This window comes from Ornithorhynchus anatinus, chromosome X5 (assembly GCF_004115215.2).
Source record: "Ornithorhynchus anatinus isolate Pmale09 chromosome X5, mOrnAna1.pri.v4, whole genome shotgun sequence".
NCBI lineage: Eukaryota > Metazoa > Chordata > Mammalia > Monotremata > Ornithorhynchidae > Ornithorhynchus > Ornithorhynchus anatinus.
Window position 1 is genome coordinate 49423232 of NC_041753.1, and position 22094 is coordinate 49445325.

Genomic DNA, 22094 nt, shown 5'->3' on the forward strand with positions numbered 1-22094 from the left:
AAAGGCTGAAGATCCTGCCCCGAATCTTTGACTCAATCAGAAGTAGTCTGTTCAGTAACCTCCAGTGGCTTCAAAGGGAATTCCTAACTATTGTCACAGTGATAGGAGTGAAGCAATAAAATCTCACAAGCAACTAGTAGTAGGTCACAGAGCCATATGTTTGTGCAGTACCACTTGTTCTGTCTCAACCCTGTCAGTCCTGCTGTTTAGTATCTTAATCATCATCCTAGTGAACTGATTGGGAGGAGACCTTATCTCTCTCTTTTGAAATGGAAGTGCTAAATGTTCAACTGACCTTTAGTATCGTTATTCAGTGGGACCACACTGGGCTCTTTCATTCATTCATTCATTCAATAGTATTTATTGAGCGCTTACTATGTGCCGAGCACTGTACTAAGCACTTGGAATGAACAAGTCGGCAACAGATAGAGACAGTCCCTGCCGTTTGACGGGCTTACAGTCTAATCGATTTGGGCCAATTTAAAGGCAGTGGATTAATATAACAATATCAGCTTCTGATACACCAGAGCACTGGCTGCACTCAGCAACAAGGGCACCAGGGATTTGCCAAAATAGAAGGCACCATTTGAGAAATTGCCTCAAGGAATTGTCCATCCCATGTGGACTTGGGGATAGAGTTCCCCATTCTTACTAACTCCTTTGGTTGTGGAAGTTTCCTAGGAAAGATTTGGGGAACAGGGCAGACCTGCACCCTCCCAACTCCTATGTTAAAGGTAGAAGGAATGTTGTTAGGGCCCCACTATAGTGAACGTTTATGGAATTTAGGAAGTTACTGCTTAAAAGTCTCCATTGATCTCCTAGTGAGGAAGAGATCAAATATTATCTAACTTAAAAACGGAAGTAGTTTAGTTTTCAAGATCTGTTTTCTTTAGATTCAGTTTCTGTGTGTGTTAGTCCAAAGGAAGCAAGTTTGGCACCTAACCCTTGAATAGTAGCAGAGGATGATACTCTATTTCTCCTTCTCGTATGGTTTATCTTTAACAATCTGGAATTGCTTATTTATAAAGCCAGATCATTGATTCTTCAAGGTTTTGTTGTTTTGGGGGTTTGTCTTTCTAGATTGTCTGTCTCTCTAGATTACCCTTTATCAGTTTGTTGAATCTTGCCAAATGCTGCAATATCAATTCCCTAGCTGACTAGTTCGTGTACTACAAGTGATGTTCTTTCTAAGGGATGACATGAACACCCTGATGTTCCATGATGGGATGATATCTTCTTAAGATCTTACTTTGTATAAGTCTTTGCAAAGCAAAAGGAAAGCTCACCATTAAGCTTACTGATGAGACCAGTTTGGTTTGAGTCAAGTAGGCAGTATTTAGGGTCACCTTCTTTAGTCCCCTTTCCCATTTGAAGTGGCCAGTGCATTTCAAAATAGGGCTGGTGATTCATCAAGGATAATGTCAAATTCTACTGCTGCTTCTTCAGTGACAAGGCCACCAAGTTCTGGGCAACCTATTTGATTTAGAATAGAGGGAGGATAGAAAGCATCCAAACAGCATTAGGATATAAACCTGGCCTATTTAGAGTTACTGGTGCTGAGTTGATATGAGCTTTCCATACTGTCTTATCTGGTCCTTCTGTGACCAATAGCATCTTCTGCATGACAGAGGGTTGGGTTATGGGTGCAGGTGATAGACACAAAGAATGCCTCTGCCTTTATGTGCCCTTGCTGTGCCCTCATCTAGTTTAATAATGATGGCATTATTAATCATTCATCCATTCATTCAATCGTATTTATTGAGTGCTTACCATATGCAGAACACTATACTAAGCCCTGGGAAAGTACAATAATCACTTACTATGGACCAAGCATCTGCTCTGCACTGGATTAGATATAAAATATTGAAGATGGGTACAGTACCTGCCCCATATGGTGTTCATAGATTGAGGCTGGGAGAACAGGTATTTTATCCCCATTGTACAGGTCAGGAAACAGAGGGACAGAGACGTCGACTTGCCCAAAGTTACACAGCAAGCAAGTGGCACCACCAGAACTAGCATCCATGTCTCCTGACTCCCAGAACCATGCTCTTTCCATTAAGCCACACTGGCTTTTAGATTGTTGTTGAGGGGGGATGCTATTCAAAGTTTTCAGAAGGGACATGATATAGAAGTGACAGTTGAAGATAGTGAAGGAGTGGGAAAGAAAAATTAAAAACTTAGTGGCCAGTGGAGGGACCAGGAGGCAAGAAAAATACTTAATAGAAAGTGACGTGACTTGCCCTACTTTCCTACCTTTTCTGCCAGGAAATGGGTTGAGGTCCAAAGTAGACCCCCTATCTTTTTTTGAATCCAGATCCATATCCTTCCCTCAATTACATGATCAGTAATCCCGTTCCTGGTATGAACCCCAAGATAAGCCCAGTGTGAACATGGAGACAAGCCCACATTCTACATGAATTTAACTAGTAAGAAAATTGCAGCCAACTCTTTTCCTGGTCTAGACAAATGGAAGAACACTGAGTAAAGAAATATTGAACACAAAGGGAGAGATGGGTGAGCCTGCTTTCTTCCTGCTACCTAAAGAGAAGCAGCGTGGCTCAGTGGAAAGAGCATGGGCTTTGGAGTCAGAGATCATGAGTTCAAATCCCAGCTCTGCCACTTGTCAGCTGTGTGACTGTGGGCAAGTCACTTAACTTCTCTGTGCCTCAGTTACCCCATCTGTAAAATGGGGATTAAGACTGTGAGCCCCACGTGGGACAACCTGATTCCCTTGTGTCTACCCTAGCACTTAGAACAGTGCTCTGCACATAGTAAGCACTTAACAAATACCAACATTATTATTATTATTATTAAAGCTGGGTCTCAAACAATGACTGTATTCATACTTTGCCAAAATAGAAGAAATCAACATTAAATCAACCAGTGGTACTTACTGACCACTTACTGTGTATAGAGCACTGTACTAAGTGCTCAGGAGAGTACAATATAATAGAGTTGGTGGATATGTTCCCTCTCCACAGGGAACTTCCATTCTAGAGGGATAAGTGAGTTCATTCAAAGAGCATGATTTGAAGAGTACCTGCCTCTGACCTGGAATGCCCTCCCTTCTCATATCATCCAGATAATTGCTTTCCCCGACTTCAGAACCTTATTTAAAGTACATCTCCTTCAAGAAGCCTTCCCTGTCTAAGCCCGTCTCTCCTCTTCTCCCACTCCCTTCTGGGCTGTGCTTATATTCATCATCCCTCCCATCCCCACAGTACATATGTATTTATCTGTATATATCTGTAATTTATTTATCTATTTATATTAATGTCTGTCTCCTTGTCTAGACTGTGAGCTCATTGTGGGCATGAATGTGTTGTATTCTCCCAAGCGCATAGTACAATGTTTTGCACACAGTGCTCATTAAATACGATTGAATGAATGAATGAAAGAGTTGATCCTCCATTTAAACTATTTGAGAGAGGCAAGAAAATTAAGCATTTGCCCATATATAGTTGATGTAAAATGAAAATTTAATTTGTATAAAAATTATAGAAATATTACAAAGTGTGTTTTTAAAACATGAAATTTTCACACAAAGATTATGTAAACATCATGACTCTCACATTGAGCCATTGATTTGTTCACACATTTATCTGACGATTTCTTTCCTAATAATTTGGATAAAATGAGGCAGTTGTATTATTTAAGAAATTAGTCAATATGCAAAATTTGGTGTCATAAATGCTAATTTTGAAAATTGTTTTGGTTTATTTCCTTCATAAACAATGTGTAAATTCAGGAAATGAGACTTTTTAAATGTCTTTCTCTTTCTTTATGGTATTTAAGTGCTTACTATGTGCCAGACACTGTTCTAAGCAGTGGAGTAGATACAAGGTAATCAGGTTGGATGCAGTTCCTGTCTCATGTGGGGCTCACAGTGTTAATCCCCATTTTACAGAGTCCCAGATGAGTGAAGTGACTTACCTGAGGTCACATAGCAGACAAGTTGCAGAAGAGGGATTAGAACCCTAGTCCTTCTGAGTCCCAGGCTTGTCTTCTATCTGCTAGCCAATGCTGCTTCTCTTTCTGGTTGAATAGGAAAAAATATCTTTGTAAACTTTGAACTTTAAAAATCAAAATAGAAATTCAACATAGACACAGTGTTTAGAAAATTATGTCTCCATTATTTGAGCTCTATGTTTACCTTTTCCTACATAACCAAAAATAACTGGATTCATTTCTAGAGTTGATACCGAGAACACATTGCTTTAACAAGGCCATTTAGTTATTCAAGTAGGGGAAATCCTAGTAAGTTATTTTACCTGGGTCAAATACTCTCAACTTAAAAATTTTTGCATATATCCAAAGCATTTTGCATTTTTCACAGCTTTCTGATCATCCACTTTTTTTTTAGCATAAATAAAATTGTTTCCAGGACCCAACAGCTGGTGCTTGCTGGCTGAAGGAATGAACAGGAAGACAGTGTGTTCACAGGATTACAGAACAGGCTGAGAGAGAGAATTTATGCAGAGTTTTATAAGCTTAGTGAGGCAGAAAATAGATTGGGGTGCAGAGAGGAGAAAATGTGTCATTCAAAGTTGAGCTTATAAGCATAAGCTTCCCAAACACAAGAGCAGCCATGTGCTATCTTAGTTCTTGTACCTTCAACTGTTGCCTCAAGTTTGGGTGGAACTGTAGACAGATGTTCTCCTGAGGTTTTTACTTCTCGTGACTTTCATTTTTTCCCCTTCAGTCAATACCAGTGACACCTTCTTCCCCACTTGAAAACTGTTCAGAGAAGCAAAAACACAGAAACAGCATGATACCTCGGATAGACTGCAGAGAAATGGATCACTCTAAGGAAGACTCTTAAGGCATCTTCCAATTTGCAGAAACTAATAAGAAGAAGAGTAGTGGTATTTAAGTGCTTACTATGTGTCAAGGACTTTTCTAAACCTTAGAGAGATACAAAATAATCGGGTTAGACACTGTCCCTGTCCCACACAGAGCTCACATTCTAAATACTAGCAGGATGCCTTAAAAAAAGCTCTGATTTTCAGTGTGTTTTCCAGTTCTCATATTTTTACCTTAGCTTAATTCCTGGTAACCTACCTATAGATGAGTAATTTTGTCAACTCTGAAGTGAAACCTACACCTACAGGGAATATGTACACCTATATTTGGGAATCCTTTTTTAAAGTGCTAACAATCTACCCTTATGTACTGCTTAAAAATAATAATTGGGTTATGTGCTTATTATAAGAAGCACTAGGGTATTCATTCATTTAATCGTATTTACCGAGTGCTTACTATGTGTAGAGCACTCTACTAAGCTCCTGGAAAGTATAATTCAGCAATAAAGAGAGACAATCCCTGCCCACACTGGGTTTACAGTCTAGAGTGGGGATTAGATAATATAAGATGATCAGGTCAGACAGTCACTGCCCTTTATGGGGCTCACTGTCTAAGCGGGAGGAGAGCAGTTATTGAATCCTTATTTTACAGGTGAAGAAACTGAGGCACAGAGAAAGTAAGTAACTTGCCCAAGGTCACACTGCAAGCAACTGTAAAAGCTGGGATTAGAATTCACTTCCTCTGACTCCCAGGCCCATGCTCTTTCCACTAGGTCATGCTGCTTCCCTAGAAATATTGAAATATAGGGGTCTAAAAATAAACTTTATTATAGAGTATCACTTTATTAAGCATTTTGCTTGTTCCCTAAGAGGACAAATACCAGTAAGTAATTTGAGTTCATCTAAGTATTTTAAAATTCTCTGGTTTGAATAGCATGTCAAATGTTCCCAGTTTCTTCATTATCATGGCAAAGTCTACTAACTTATGTTGGAACCTCAGTGTAGCTCCTTTAGCTCTTTTAGTTGGATATTCACTTCTTTATTGGCTGGCTCACCCTCAGGGATTTTATTTATAACTAGGGAGTTGATTGTTGAAATGTTTTAACAAGCCAAATTACAATAGAAAGCATTATGGGTAATACTCTGCAAATGACTTAAGCGGTAGCATTGCTGTACTAACTCAAAACTTGCAAAGACAGGCTGATATATATGTGACATAGTCATTAAAGCACCTTTTACAATGCACTAAAAGGATAGGCATCATCATTTCCCTCTTTTTTTTTTTTAAAACCTCAAAGCATAGTTAGACTCATTCTAAAACAGTTTCTGTCAAGGAACGTATAAGGGGAAGAAAACATAATGAAAGAACCCAGGATAAAATGTAAAGAGACAACTACTTTTAAACCTTGAAATGACTTGAAATTCTTGCTCTGCTTTGTTGGTAATGATCTGATAGGTCTGTACTGAATGCCTAGTTAAGATTCACTTTCTCTAGACTACAACATTTATTTAATAATGTCATCATTATTAAGTTAGAAAGCCACTTTACTAGGACTTTGCTGGATTGCAGTAGACAGGATGCCTAAACTTATTTGTGTTCACAAAATGAATAACAAATACATCCATTCTGAAGAGTTTCCTTAACAGCACAGTCATGTGAACATATTTAGGTATTCATGGCAGGCTAATGCAGACCCTTTTCACCTGGCAAGTACATCAATTCTTGGCTCAAGGTGTTTGTCTCAACCCCACTGATGCCATTTTGGTTTTACAAAAATGCCAAGATAGAAGTGAAAAATCAAGGTAAAGAAACCTCTGCTGAGCCCCTCAGACACTTTCAGAAGACATTTTAATAGCAATTTCATTCATTCCATAACAATGCTCCATTGAAGTCCAAACAACAGGAAGATCCTGATGTCATGTCTGTAGCATATTTTACTTGTTAGTCTTCTTCACTAGAATTTAAAGCCAGCATATTAAGCCCAGGAAACTGTAATTTAACTTTTTCACACAGCAAAAGCAATCAGTCAATGGTAAATATTGAGAACTTACTGTCTACAGAGCACTGTACTAAGCATTTGGTAGCATATGATGCAACACTGTTGGTAGACATTCCTTATCTACCAATATGGGGGGGATGTACATTAAAAGAAATTGTATATACATGAGTGTTGTGGGGCGGAGGGTGAATATCAAATTTTTAAAGGGTACATACAGATCAAAGCACATAGGTGACACAGAAGGGAGAGGGAGTAGTGCCAATGAGGACTTTGTCTGGGAAGGCCTCTTAGAGGAAATGTGATTGTGCAAAGGCTTTTAAGGTAGGGAGAGTATTGGTTTGTTGGATATGAAGGTGAGGAGGTCCAGGCCAGAGGAAGTCATGGCCGGGGGTCAGCATCGAGGTAGAAGAGGCTAAGGTGCAGCGAGGAAATTGACATTACAGTGTGTGCGGACGGTGTGGTAGTAGGAAATCATGGAGGTAAAATAGGAGAGAGGGAGCTTATGCTATGCTTTAAAGTCAATGGTGAGGAATTTCTGATTGAATTGGAGGTGGGTGGATGGGCGACTACTGGAGGTTCTTGAGGACGGGGGAGATGGGACTGAACTTTTGTTAGAAAAATGATCCAGTCAGCGGAAAAAGTAAGAAGTAGAGTGGGGAGAGACAGGAGACAGTGAGGTCAGAGAGGAGGCATGACTCAGCTCTTCCATCCTTGGTCGAGCACCAGTAGCCACTACCACTTGGCTGGTGGTGGTAGTGATGATTACAACAACCACTTTTCCACTCTCTCTTTACCCTTCCTTTCTCCATCTCTTTCCCATTCCTTCTCTCCCTTTTACCCTCTTCCCTTCTCTTTCTCCCCTCCCCCACTTTGTCTCCTACTCTTCTGCCTCCCTCCCACCCTCTTTAACCTCTTATCATCATCATTGGTATTTGAGTACTTACTGGGTACAGAGCACTATACTAAGTGCTAGGAAGAGTACAATACAATAGACTTGGTAGACATAATAATAATGATGGTATTTGTTAAGCGCTTACTTTGTGCAAAGCCATGATTCCTGCCCACAAGGAGTTTGCAGTCACAAGATGATAATCAAATGGGGGGTAGGCAAAACAAAAATCACAAGGGTCTATGTTGGGGCCTTGTGGGAGAGAGAAAAGTTAGGATCAGAGAAGCATATTGGTGAAGAGTCCCAAAGCCCCTGGTCAATAATTTTAATTGGGAGCTGTTGTAGACATTGGGGAGTGAGGGAGAGAAGATGATAGTTTCTTCTCCTCTCCCTTCTTTCCCCCATCATAGTCTCTCTCCCTCCTCTCTGCCCTCCTTTCCCTTTTACTCCCCCACTCTCACTACAAGGAATCCCAATTTTTATGTTCCTTGGGTTCCCAAAGTCTTTAATTCAGGTCTGGTTATTGTTGCCTCCCTTCAATTTGAAAAATGTTGAAAGGCTTGCTGTTGAATTACACAATACTAGCCAACTTGACTTGTGTTTCTTTTCATGTCACTCTTAAATAAGATTCTCTTTGCTGGAAATTCCCTGCTGCTGAAGAGTAATGTTTAGACTTCTTAAAATTCATTTGTATTGTACTTCGGTGAGAATTGTGTACACTAGTTACTGTGAATTGAGCTCTATTTTTCCCTTTTATTCAGGTAAAACTAATAGATTCACCAGAGTGAAGAATGTGTAATCAATTTCATTGTTTGATTTCAATGGCTTATTACTAGGTGGTAGAATTGTTGTATCAGAAGCAATTTAGACAATCAGGTACAATTGACTTTAGTTCATTTACATTCTGCAGTCCTAACAGTAAAAAGTCATCATGTTTTGAGGCAGAGATATTGTAGTCATAAAATGAGACCACCTGGAGACACTAACTCTACCCAAAGGAGTGTTGTGTGTGTTTTTCCAACTAGAGGGCAGCTGAATTAAAAAAAAAAATTAAACCTGAGCATGGATCTAGAAATGCAAATTTTGCAGTTAATTTAGCCCTAAAATTACACCTGGAACTGAATTATTTAAATTTTGAGGCAAAAAAAAATCCACCTTATTATCCAGAGATAATTGAAGGAAAAGTGTTTTTAAGGCCTATTTTTTTTATTTCCTGCTTTGGTACTAGAAATGACATTAGTAGCCGCAGTAGCATTTATTATTTAGCTCATATTTGTTGTAGTGCACTGTACTAAATGTCTGGGAGGGACAAACTAAGCAAGTGACACATTTCCTGCCTATAAAGAATTTGTACTCTAACAAGGAAGACAAACATTATAAATATTTAGAGAATTGTGAAAGATACATTGGCAGACATATACATGAGTACTAAATACGTTCATAAGTGCTAGAGTTGGCTGAAGGGATGATATGGCTGAGGGTTCTGGGAAATGAACTGGGGAGGAGGTGAAATTTTAGGAGTGCTTTGCATGTGGCTCATCTATGGTTTGTCTGATAGGGAGAGGAAGGGAATTCCAAGTTGTGAGAACAGCATGAGTGAGAGATGGAGGTGGGAGAGTTGAGAATGAAGCATAACTAAAAGGTTAGTGTGGGAAGAAGCAAGATAAATCCATTGGGGGATAGCCAGTTAGCCAACCAGCCGAGCAGATAGCTAAGGTGTGGCAGATGGTAGAGAGCCATGAAGACTGTTGTGAGTAGCTTTTGTTGGATGCAGGTTTGTGGGGAGATGTGGGCCAAGTAGCACTTCAGGAAGATGATCCATGCAGTAGCCTGTAGTATAGATTGGAGGTGGGAGAGGCTGGAAAAAGGGACACTAACAAGGAGCCTAATACTATGGCAAGACCAGAACTTGTAGCAAGTTGGAAGGACTTTGGGTGGAATAGAAGGTGAAGATCCAGGAGATGTTGGGCGGTAAAACAGGAAGGATTTGGCAGTAGGTGCAATTTGAGAGATGAACAATAGTGAAAACTAAAGGATGACACCAAGGGTGTGGGCTTCTGGGACAGTGATGATACTGGTGGTGTCTTTTATGATGGGAAAATAATGGGGAAGAGTGGATTTGGAGAAAAGATGAAATTTTAAATTTTGGTGAAAATGGAATGATTTGTTCTAGGCCTTGGACAGTTTTATTGATATATTCTTAAATGTTGTAAAATGATTCGGATTCATGGACTAAGGACCCCAAAATAATAAATGAAATATGACATTTAAGTACATTAAAATGGCAGCACAAGATTACCAAGAATGAAATACACCCAGTTCTGCTTGAGCAGATGCTCTCTTGCATCTTGAAGAGGACTCGATGACAGAATTAGAGAATGTTCTTCTGATAATTCATGTGATGCAGTGTCAGAAGAAATGATTATGTTCATGCAGACAGCGTCGGGCACAGGGTGATTATTATCATACATACATCAGTATACATTTTACTTAATGCAGGGTTCTGTAAGAACTACACTGGGCATATCGTTAAACTGTGAGCTAATTGGTACTGAAGTAAAATTCATCACGAATCAGCTCCCACTGGCCAGGATACGTGAGAAGAATAAAAAATCGCAAGATGCCCAAGCAACTTCTAAATGGGAAACTGAAGGGCAACACTGGCAGAGTGGAAAGAAAAAAAATTGAAAGACATAGTGAAACATAACCTCAAAAAATGCAGTAGTGGACTATTGGGAGCATGTGTGGCAACATTCAGAAGAGGCATTGTGATCCTTAACAGGAACATTGAGGAAAATGGGGATTTTAAGAGGTACCCTTTAAAACACCAATAGCCTATGTCAGATAGGTGTCTAACCTGATTAACTTGTATCTACTCCAGCATTTAGTACAGTACTCGTCCTATAGTAAATATGTAACCCATACCACAGTTAGTATTATCATTAGGACCTGCAAATGGCAAAAGTTTCAGTGCAGCAGAGAGATGTCTTCACATGATCACAATGTACAATGGAATATTAGTTATACATAGAGAAGCAGCGTGGCTTAGTGGAAAGAGCACGGGCTTGGGAGTCAGAGGTCGTAGATTCTAATCCCGGCTCTGCCACTTGTCTGCTGTGTGACCTCGGGCAAGTCACTTAACTTCTCTGTGCCTCAGTGACCTCATCTGTAAAAATGGGGATTAAAAAATGTGAGCCCCACGTGGGACAATCTGATTACCCGTGTCTATCCCAGTGCTTAGAACAGTGCTCTGCACATAGTAAGTGCTTAACAAGTACCGTAATTATTATTAGTAGTAGTAATTTCAGCCATACCCACCATTAAGGATAGGATTTCATTACCAGTAGTACCATCTTTGAAAATGAAAGACAGCTGTATATACATGTATGTCCATATAGGGGTGTATGTGAATAAATGAATCTACTAATTCCTCTATTATTACTTGAATGTCTTGGGTCCTCATTTCAATGCCATTTCCCTTATTTGCCCTCTTTTCTGTTTTGCCTTAAATACTTTGATATTCATCACACTCCCAGAGCACTTATCCTCTGCTATTTCTCCTATCTGTAATTTACTTTGTCATTCCTTCTAGACTGTAAGATCCTTGTGAACAGGGATTGTATCCACCAAACTCTGTTGTATTGGCCTCTCCTAAATGCTTCGTACAATCCTCTGCACATAATAAGCACTCGATAAATGGCAATCAATGTTATTGATCGATTGAAACATCTCCTCTACATATTTGATAGTATATGATGAATACACAAAGTAGACACCACACACGTAGTTTTTTAAAAATTATTATTGTCATTCATTATTATTAGGTAGCTGCCAATAATTACTTTCCTTGACCCAACTGAATTACTCTTATAGGCATGAATTACAAGTTGAAAATGATCCCTATTTTTCTCTATCAGAATTAATTTACATATGTATCCTTTCTGCATCACCACCCAGCAAAAAGGACACTGCTTACTGCTGCCAAGGGAGTACTTGGAAATGTCTTCATTTTCCACATAATAATTTCAATTTAACTGATGTCCATTTCAGCTTATTAAAAATAATTTTTTCATCTAATATTGTTTTTATTGTTGAGAATGAAATTCTTTAATGGTTGAGGGGAAATTCTGTGCCAGTGCTTGCCCTGTGATAGTTTGTGCTTGGATGCAAAGCTCTCAGCAGATAGCAATCACACTTTTGAGAAGCAGCAGCCACCATGTATGTTCTTCATTTCAACAAAGATAACCTTGAAAATGTAAAGTTAAATCAAAAAATAATGTAACCACCATTTTAGGCTTTTGTTAGACTAAAGATGTGAGGTGACTGTCTTTTCTCATTCCCTGAAACTTATACACGCTCACAAAATACAAGAAGTAAAACTTTTGCTGCCCTTACAGTGAAAATGTGCTACGTAATTGCTTCTTGTAAGCCATTTTTGAAGGTTACAACACTCAGAGGAGTCAAGTTCAAACCTTTTCAAAAGACCTCAGCTCTAATACTGCCTCTAATACTGCCTGCTGCGTGACCCTGGGCAAGTCATTTAATTTCTCTGTGCCTCAGTGGTATTTGAGGGCTTATTTTGTGCAAGGTACAGTACCATGACTGGACACACTCCCTTTAAGTCCAGGTGGTTGAGGCAAGCATGAAAATAAATTGCAAGTAGAAGAAGCAACTGAGTTTAAGGATAAGTACAAAAGTTCTGTGGGGGTGAGGGAGGGGTGAAGCGCCTAGTGAATAGGAATAAGTGCATCTGTGATTCATTGTGGAGGGAAAATAGGATGGGAAGATGACAGTAATTAGAAAAAGCATTTCTTAGAAGGGATGTGATTGTCCTGATTTGTAAATGAGGAGTGAATGCCTGTTCTCCCTCTCCCTTAGAGTGGGAGACCCATGATGGACAAGGACTGTTTCCTATGTAATAGTAATGTGCTTGACATACAGTGCTTAACCATTATTAAACCTACCAGATACAACAAATAACATATGCCTTTTCTATTTGAGTATGAAACAACAAAAATTCCTGCTTTGAGCAGTAAAAACAATTAAGGTAAAAAACTTTACCAAATGCACATCTCCTTTAAGAGGCTTCCCTTGACCAGGCCCTCATTTTCTCTCTACTCCCACTCCCTTCTGTGTTGATTTGGATTTGCCCCCTTTATTCAGTTCTCCCTCAGTCCCACTGCACTAATGTACATATATGTAATTTATTTATATGAATGTCTGCCTCCCCCTCTAGACTGTAATGTCATTGTGGTTAGGGAACTAGTCTACCAACTCTGATATATTGTACTGTGCCAAGTGCTTAGTACAGTGCTGTGTGCATAGCAAGTGCTCAATAATATGATTGATTACACAAGAACAATTATTGATTGAAATAGTCACAGTGTAATGTGTTTAATAGTTGGATAGTACATCATTGATTTCAACAATGGGATGAGTTCATATGTTTAAAAAAGTGTCTTTGCAAATGGAAAATAAACATTTGTAGAGAATACTTCTTTAATAAGACAGGCAAAAATGCATTGTTAACTATGACATCTCCAATAAACCTAGTAATGCTGTACTTAATCAGAAATAGGATCATGTAATTAGGATCAGAAGGGAGAGCAAGAGAGATGATTTTATTTAAAAAAACCGTTATAAAAATAATAATATTGTGGTATTTCAGTGCTCACCATATGCCAGGTGTACTAAGAGCTGGGGCAGTTAGAAGATAATAGGGTTGGACACAGTCCCTGTCCCACATGGAGCTCACAGTCTTAATCCCCATTTTACAGTTGAGGAAAGTGAGGCCCAGAGAATTTAAATGACTTGCCCAAGGTCACCCAGCAGACAAGTGGAGGAGCCAGGATTAGAAGCCAGGTCCTCTTACACTGAGGCCCGTGTTCTTTCCACTAAGCATTGCTGCTTCTCATAGCTATAAATTCAGTAGGAGGAAATAAAGAATAGAAGTCATAAATTCAGTAGGAGGAAATGAAGAATAGAACATTTCATAAAAGGCACATTCAGTCCAGGCACTGATTCAAGAAGTTGTTTTTGGTGTTCCCGCAAAAATCTAGAAGCAATAAGCATAGGTTCCTCACTGGTTGGAGAACCAAAAGCATTTTTGCTCAACGTATATAATGCTGAGGAAATGCTACAGTACTTCAGAGATGTCACCGTAATCACCACCTTCAAGGAGAAAGATTAGAAAGCTAACTGCAGAAGCTACAAAGGCATCTCAAAGGACCTTGCTGGCCCGATTCTTCCTAGAGAGGCTACTGAAGAAAACTTTTACCTATGCAGCTCTTTAATGACAATGAGACTTCAGATCAAAATGCAGATCAAGACAGATGGTGGAGAAGGGCAGAGAACAAAACTAAGACCTCCTGAAACTCAGTAGCAGACAGAGGCTCTGTCACCTAAGAGCAGAACCTCACTAAGTACATCACTTAGGACTCCATCACTTAGTACAGTGCTTAGTTCAGGGCACCTAGTAAGCATTTAATGAGTGCCATAAAAATATGAAGAATACATTTAAAATCATGCAGTAATATAAACAAACTAGCAAACTGGAAATGGTAATATATCCATCTCAGAAAAACATGGATGTGACATCATTTAGACTGGGACTCTTACTCATGCATGAGTTACACAACATTATAATATATGTTTCCAAAATTATTATTTTTTTATAGCAGCTATGCTGTTCGGGGTATTTGTCCATAACTTAGAATGTGAATTTTATTATTTCAAAAAACATTGGGCTATATTTAAACATATGTTTATGTGGGTAAATTATGATTTTGCTATGTTTCAGGGTTGAGCCCAGCACATGTAAACTTCTAGCTATGCCAAATCATATTTCATTCTCTAATGCTTAGTGTTATGTTCTTGATCAACATTGAGCAATGTGATTATGAGAGACCCTCATAGGAGTTTGGGATGGATTTAGATTAGAAGCTAAAATTGGGCATTTCCTGGCCCAGAGTCATGGTTTTGAAAGATGTTTCCATTTAAGCCCTCAAGTCAAAATAAATGCTAGACCTCTATAGCCGTTTTATAAGCCCCAAACTCATGTGCAATCAAGAGCCTATTTCCCATGTATTGTTTTGATTCATTACACAGAATCTGAGAAGTTGACAGACTATTCATTTCAGTATTTTATTAATGACCTGCTGAGTGGCAAGTGAAATTAAATGTAGTGTTTGCAAACCACCCATTAAAAAATTTATTTATTCCAACGCAGATGTTTCCTTAAATGGACTTTCCATCTTAGCCTCTGACTTTTATTTTTTTTTCAGTGCTCAGAGTAAATTAGAGTACTTGGAAGCCACGTCTCCCAAGTGTTTTTCTACTGTCACTGAACATTGAGTGGAGAAAACACTCTAGATTGACTGCACTTTTTTTGAATCACTAAAAGCCAGAAACTGTAGTCTAAGTGGTAGATCTGAGGGTAAAGGAACATTTGAGAAATTCTGCCTTTGGAGAATGGTAATGTAGACTTGAGGCATGTGCTTGCTTGACAGAGGAGAATAATGTTAAGGCTGAATATACTCTGTCATTTAAAATAATAATAATAATTGTGGTATTTGTTGAGCACTTACTATGTGCCAGGCACTGTACTAACTGCTGGAGTGGATACAAGCAAATTGGGGTGGACACAGTCCCTGTCACACATGGGGCTCACAGTCTCAATCCCCATTGCACAGAAGAGGGAACTGAGGCCCAGAGAAGTGAAGTGTCTTGCCCAAGTCACACAACAGACAAGTGGCAGAGCCTGGATTAGAACCCATGAACTTCTAACTCCCAAGCCCAAGCTCTGTCCACTACGCCATGCTGTTTTGCCAAGGCTGCCTCACAGCTGTATTACTTTAAGAGTCCCGAATTATATACAGTCATTACAGATCCTAGTAGATGATTTGAAGAGTGCTCATTAGATGTAGAAATGAAAATAATTTGAATAACTGTGAATGCTGCCATTTTCTGAGGCACTCTATTTTGCCTTCCAGTTGCTGATTTGCTTTCTAAATTTTTTAAACAAACCTGAAAGTGACCAGGGAAGACAAAAAAAAAAGGAAATTAGCAACTATATTATCAAAGGCAAAGGTGTGTTTAGGCATCATAATGAGCTGTAAATCTGTAATAATTTTAATCCCTGACATGGATTGGATGTGTGAAAAAAATTAAAAGCCCAGGTTTTGGGTATTATCTGAAGTGTTGTGCTTTCCTACACATAGACTCTGTTCACTCTCATTTCCATAATGAAAACTCAAAAAATATGTTTTATAAATTTTGAAATTGTAATTTTAATGTGTTCAATTTTAAAGTCTGGAGGAATTATCAGGAAAGCAGTGACTGACTTCTGCCTTTCTCTGGAGCCCATAGCTCTAACAAAAGCAATTTCTATGCAGCATGGTTGTGTGTTTCTAGCATAGTACTGGAGTTTTATGAAGTGTCAAATATTGAGGTGTAGAATCTTTTCATTGGGTTCTCATTGTATCAGATTTATTTTTGTTTTTGTTTGATGTACCTGAGGAATTACATGTAAAACATAAACTTGAATCTGACGTATTTTTTCCTGAATTTCAAGTGAAGCATAGTGTAACCTTCTATGTTTTATAAGGAATGATGCAAATATTTTCAATTCAGTAAGGATTAATTAAGGATGTAAGACATTTTGGATAGGAGAGTAAATGAATTAGTTTGGCCTTTTGTTAAGTATGCTAGTCACTGTGCAATGAGTAATTTTTCATTTCATTGAAATTTAACAAAATTTCACATTGAAATATGAGGGTTAGAACCATCCATTGAACAATTAAGCAGTTTCTTGTGCAGTAATATTTATCTCAGTTTAATTTTTCAATCTTTTAATTTGCTTAGGTGAGAAGTCCGGTGAACATCAGTGGGATCTGAAGAGACTCAAGTAAGATTCAAGTTTTTTGTCTTCTAAATTTTTGTCATGAGATGATCTACTCCCTCCTAAGTTATTAGTAAATTTCGATTTGGTATTTGAGCATCATAGTTCAGCTCTTTGGAGCTGTGGGCTGCACTATGAAGCTTTTAGATTTTGACATATTTGGGATATTTGTGAAGTGTCTTATGAGGATAGCTAAGCAGTAGTGATAGTACTTTTGGAATTTATATAGAAGTTTCTGAAATTTGATATCATTTGGATTTTGAAAGTGTTTGGGATAAAGAATGAATTTTATCAACCAGACCTACTTTCACAGTTTTCAGAATGTAAGGATAGTTAGTTGAAGTCATGTTTTTAATGGTTAAAATAAAACATCTGTTCCATCTTGTTAACTTGCCAACAAATAGCTAAGTTTAATATTGTTTTTATTTTCCACTGAAAATATTTAAATATAAAAGAGATGCCATGACTGGGGCCCTTCGAGATCTGATGAAGTTGGTGCCTGCAGACTAAAGAAAAAGAACTGTAAAAATACCTTTAATTAAAAGCCAATTTCTGAGACCCCTAAAATTTCCCAAACTATTTGAAGTTATATACCACCCACTTTATTGTTTATTAAGTAAATCAATGAAATGTATTTCTGGTTGATGAGAGCATATGCTAAGGAATTGAACTCTATTAGAATGGTTAAAATTAGCTTGGCATTCAGGAACACAAAAGAGTGCAGTTAGTTTCTGTAATTTCCATCTACTGGCAAGAGAAAGGTTAACCACATTACTGATTTCTAAATGGTTATGAATGGATTTACTACAGAATCTATTACATTTGCTATGCATTTTATGACATTCTGTAGTTTTAGATCCCATCACAGATCATGCAAACAATAAAAGCTGTAATGAAATCTCCATTTTCATTGGCAGAGTAGAGTAAATGAATTGTTTGGCTTTTTTTCCTCTTTTGAAGTATGATAGTATATATATGTCTCATGTTAGTTATATTTTATGTCACTTTTTTCCTAATTTAGAAAAAACATTTAGAAAATTTAGAAAATGTTTCCTAATTTTTGCATATGATTACCTCAGTATTAAGTTGCTATGATTCTATTCTGGAAACTGGTATGCTTAAGTGAAAGGGCTCATATCTGCAGACCCCTCACAGCTAGTCACAATCTGTTTAATGGTGGCATTTGTGCTGTAAAGGTAAATTGGGGAGCTATGATCCCATCCTCATAGGCAAATTGGTTATTAGCTGAAACTCAATAAGGAAACATGAAAAATAGCACATAAGGACAAAAACAAATCTCCTCCAAGATGGGGAAAAACAGTTATACCAGAGGACACTAGAAAAAGACTTGGGGTCATTGCCGACCACACACTGAGTATGTCAGCACTTTTTACTGTTATGTAAGAAGCCAGTTCACATGGTACTGGATTATTTAAATATGGGTAGGACATGCAAAATTTGGGAAGTAATATTTTTATTGTACCATACACTGTTCAGACCTTTATTAGAGTGTCGTTTCTGGTTTTAGTTGCTGAGCCTGGAAAGGACCCAGATAAAAGCAACATTACTGTTTAAGGGGATGGAAAATAGTTTCTGTAATGAAATATTAAAGAAGTTGGGGTATAAACTAGAAAAGAAAAGGCCAAAGGAATTTTTAAAATTATATGAAGGGATTTATCTAGATAATGCTGACCACTTATTCTGCAGACCACTGAGAACTGCTAAAAAAAAGAAAAGAAAATGGGCTTAAATTGAGAAGAAAGATTTGAGTTAGACATAAGAGCCTTCCTCCTTGCAGATTTTTGAGGAATCACTAGCTGTCTACCTGCTTGGCAGCTATCTCTCCAGGTCCAGTCCAGCTGCCTGATTATCCATTCTTTTATTCTGATACAGCTACATCTTCCAGATTGCTTTTGTAAATGATGTTGATTGTGTCGGGAATTTGGCAGCAGTTTCTGATGTTGATATTTGTCAATATACAAGGAAGAGGTGGCATTCATTGCCTTGAGGGTGCTTGCATATGCTTCAAACCTTAAGTCTGGGAAGGTACTTTTCTGAGGACTCAAATGGCTGAGAAAAATCCAGCCCCTCTATCATCCACTCACAACTGGCACAGGGATGATACACTGCAACTCTATCATGATACCCAAAAGCTGGCACATAATGACTTCGGGTAGGACTAGGGACGATATAGGCAGAAAGTGATCCTGGTCATTCCTTCCTCAGCACAGTCAACAACTCTCTACTCATAAAATGTCTCCTATACATCCGAAAGACACACAAAAGAAATGTGAATTGCTGTTCACACATCTGACCTCTAGAAAGCTGCTCTCTGCTCTAACTAAGCTTAAGCCAGTTGTGAAAAATGTGGAAGGGAAGCACAAGGAGGCTTTTATTCTCTGAGAGTTATAGGTTAATGTTATTGCAATGTCAGAGCTACCAATAAGACCCAAAATATTTTTTTTTTCTGAGCCTAAATTGAAGTTTATATTGTGTTTGATAAACCCACAAGATAAACCTTTTCACCATAGTTTTACAAATAGGTCCAGGCTATAGTTTTATTTTCTTCTCCCTTAAAACTCAAGTAAATTGGGAATAGACATGTAAGAAGACCTGAAATGTGTTACGATAAATGTAAACCTCAAATAATCTAGCACCTATTTAAATAGTGCATTATAAGTAAACATCATTTTGCTCTGGAAATGAGAATTAAAACCTGTTTGGAAATGAGTCCTCATTGTGTTAATATCACACTAAAGATTTCTACTTCCTCATACCGTCTCCGGTGCAATTATAGTGCTTGATAAAGATAACAGCTAATCTATCTTTGTAAAGCTATTTGAAGAACTGTTATTGTATAAATAGTTTCTCTCAATGGATTATTGTTAGTCAAACATGAATAATATATCCCTATCTTTTGGGTGATTGTGCCCATATTCATATCAACAAACTGTATTTTTGTCTCCACCAACTAGCTTAAAATCTTTATAAGTTGTAAGTTTTTTGCTAAGAAATGTGATTTTAAATTTGTGTTGGTTTGATGTGTAGAATTTCCTTAGGGGGAGAAAAAAGGCAGATATTAGGTGGTTTTCGGAGCCTAGTCAAACATAGATATTGCTTAGAAAGATTTGAAGTTTTCTTCAATAGCAAGAATCTATGCTATGTATTGGATTGTATAGGACCTCTGCCTATTAAGAGTGTAGCTATGAGAGCTAGACTATGTCCTAAAATCAAAGGGAAATTTGTTTACAATTCCATATTTCATTCATTCTGCTCAAACAGTGCTGGAGAGGAAATAGGTAGCAACCCCTTTTCTGAAAACAAAAACCTAACATTGCTGCAATTGAACCAAATGCGTGTTTCCTTCACATAGCCTTCTATTATTTTTCCATATAAAGTTGCCATGCGTATATGGCTGTATAGCTTTAGAGGAAACTGCTTATGAAGATCAGAAGAAGCTCCTATGACAAAAGTGCTCCCTCAAAGAACTTTACTGGGAGAGGATACTCAAAGTTTAATTTAAATGAAACTAAACTTGAAGGAAAACCGAATAGGCAACACCTGATAGGATTTAACTAGGTGAGAAAATTAATTTCAACTATAGAGTAGTTGCTTTTACTTGAATAGTTCACTATTACCTAGTTAACTAGAGGAATAATCTTATCATGGTCTCCTTTGTGATCTTGAAGGGGATTAAAAACTATCTAACTTACATCCTAGAACTGGCTCACTCAAAGGAAAGAGTCTCACCCAGGTTAGGCTCTATGACATTCTAGTAATTGTCCATGCCTGAAGATTACTATTGATTACGATCTGTGAATCACTGAAACATTTCTACCATTTATGATTGATAATACACAATGACTGAGGTCAACTTAAACTTGTTGTGTCATTGGACTGTACATAGTGAATTCATTTTTTCCCCCTCTGTTATCCTAACACAGTTCTTGATTGACTCTACAGTTATCTGATTTATTAATAATTTTTTTCTACAGAATATTCCCTGGTTAATACATCAGGGTCTAATGATCTTTGTTTATTCTGGTATGCCTTTACTGGGATTTATCTATACAGTGCTCTACTGTCAAAGTGCTATTATAGCTCATTTCTCTTGATAGAGGTTCCATCAATCTTACTTTAAATTTTTTTTGGCCTTATTGTCATTGCTTTAGTGTCTGTCCTCCAGTTTTTAATTTCAAAAGAAGTAAATATAAAATAAAATTTATTAGGGTAGTATTGCCTAAGAATAGGAAATTCATTTATAGAGGTTATCCTCCTGTTTAGTATAGTACTCTGTTAGATAAGAAGAAGAGCAAGACATATCTTTTTTCTCACATCTTTGAGTTTCATGAGGATTTGTGACATCTTTGGTGCCATGGGAGTTTGGAGACCTTGATATTTTAAAGAACTGTGCTTAGTTATTCTGCTAGCAGAATATATAAAATGCTTTATGTTTAGAAAAAGAACCTTACTACAGAGACCTGATAAAAATACTACTCTTATCCTTATATCTGCTTTTAAAATGTCTAATGCTCTTATTCTTAAATCTCACTAGAAAAAAGTTTTGTCACTCTAAACAAATCTTTTTTTTACATTTTTATGTAAGTTTTGCAATTAGCCTGTATGCAAAGGGAAAATACTGATCGCCTACTTTTTAAAGAAACAGTTGTTGTAAATGTTGCATTTGGATTTGCTATTAGTGTAGATAGCATAGATAGTACAGTTTTATTCTCATATGCTACAGTGGATTTGTCCCACGAGGATGTAAGATTATTGCAGTTTGTGCTAAATTTATCTACATTGTGCTAAATGTAAAAACAGCTGTTAAAGAAGGAGCTTTGGTTTATGTTTTGAACTGCTACTTGGCTAGAATTAATCGAACTGCCACAGTTATAATTCTTCATAGTATTGGTTTGAACTCATTGAAAATAAAAATAGATTATGGGCTGCAGAGTAGCAATTAATAGTGGGAGCCTGTTTTCGCTGTTAGGAATGTGAGTCCCCCTGACTTCTAATAATGTTTGATTTTTTTTTTAACCTAATCTATATTTTGTCTGACTACTGTAATTGGCATTTTTTTTGTATCCAGATTAGAGACTTTATTTTTATGTGATTTTTAGCAACACTTATACAGCTGATTATATATTACTTAATACACTGCAGCTAATACATATTTTACCATTTATTCTTCTGGGAGTTTGTTGTTCCATTTTACCCTATGAATGGCATGTTGGGGTAGGAGATGAATCTTAAATCTTACTATTTAAAATTTTAAATCCCCCCACCTTCAAAGCCTTATTAAAATCACATTTCCTCCAAGATGCCTTCCCTGACTAAACCTTCATTTCCTCTACTCCCTCTCACTTCTGCATTGCCCTTGCATTTTTACCCTTTATTTACCCCATCCAAAGCCCAGAGCATGTATGTACATATCTGTAATTTATATTTCTGTCTCCCCCTCTAGAAAGTAAGCTCCTTGTGGGCAGACAGCATGTCTACCG

General features: G+C 37.6%; 1 protein-coding gene across 40 annotated transcripts in view; it reads left to right on the plus strand.

Moving 5' to 3' along the window:
• Nucleotides 1–22094, plus strand: part of PTPRD (protein tyrosine phosphatase receptor type D) — a 1860044-nt gene that overhangs the window by 1181896 nt on the left and 656054 nt on the right. For all 40 annotated transcript variants that reach the window (XM_029056273.2, XM_029056261.2, XM_029056268.2 and 37 more), the window contains exon 7: nucleotides 16557–16599. The gene's annotated coding sequence lies outside the window, so the exon portion shown is untranslated. The remainder of the gene's footprint in view (nucleotides 1–16556; nucleotides 16600–22094) is intronic.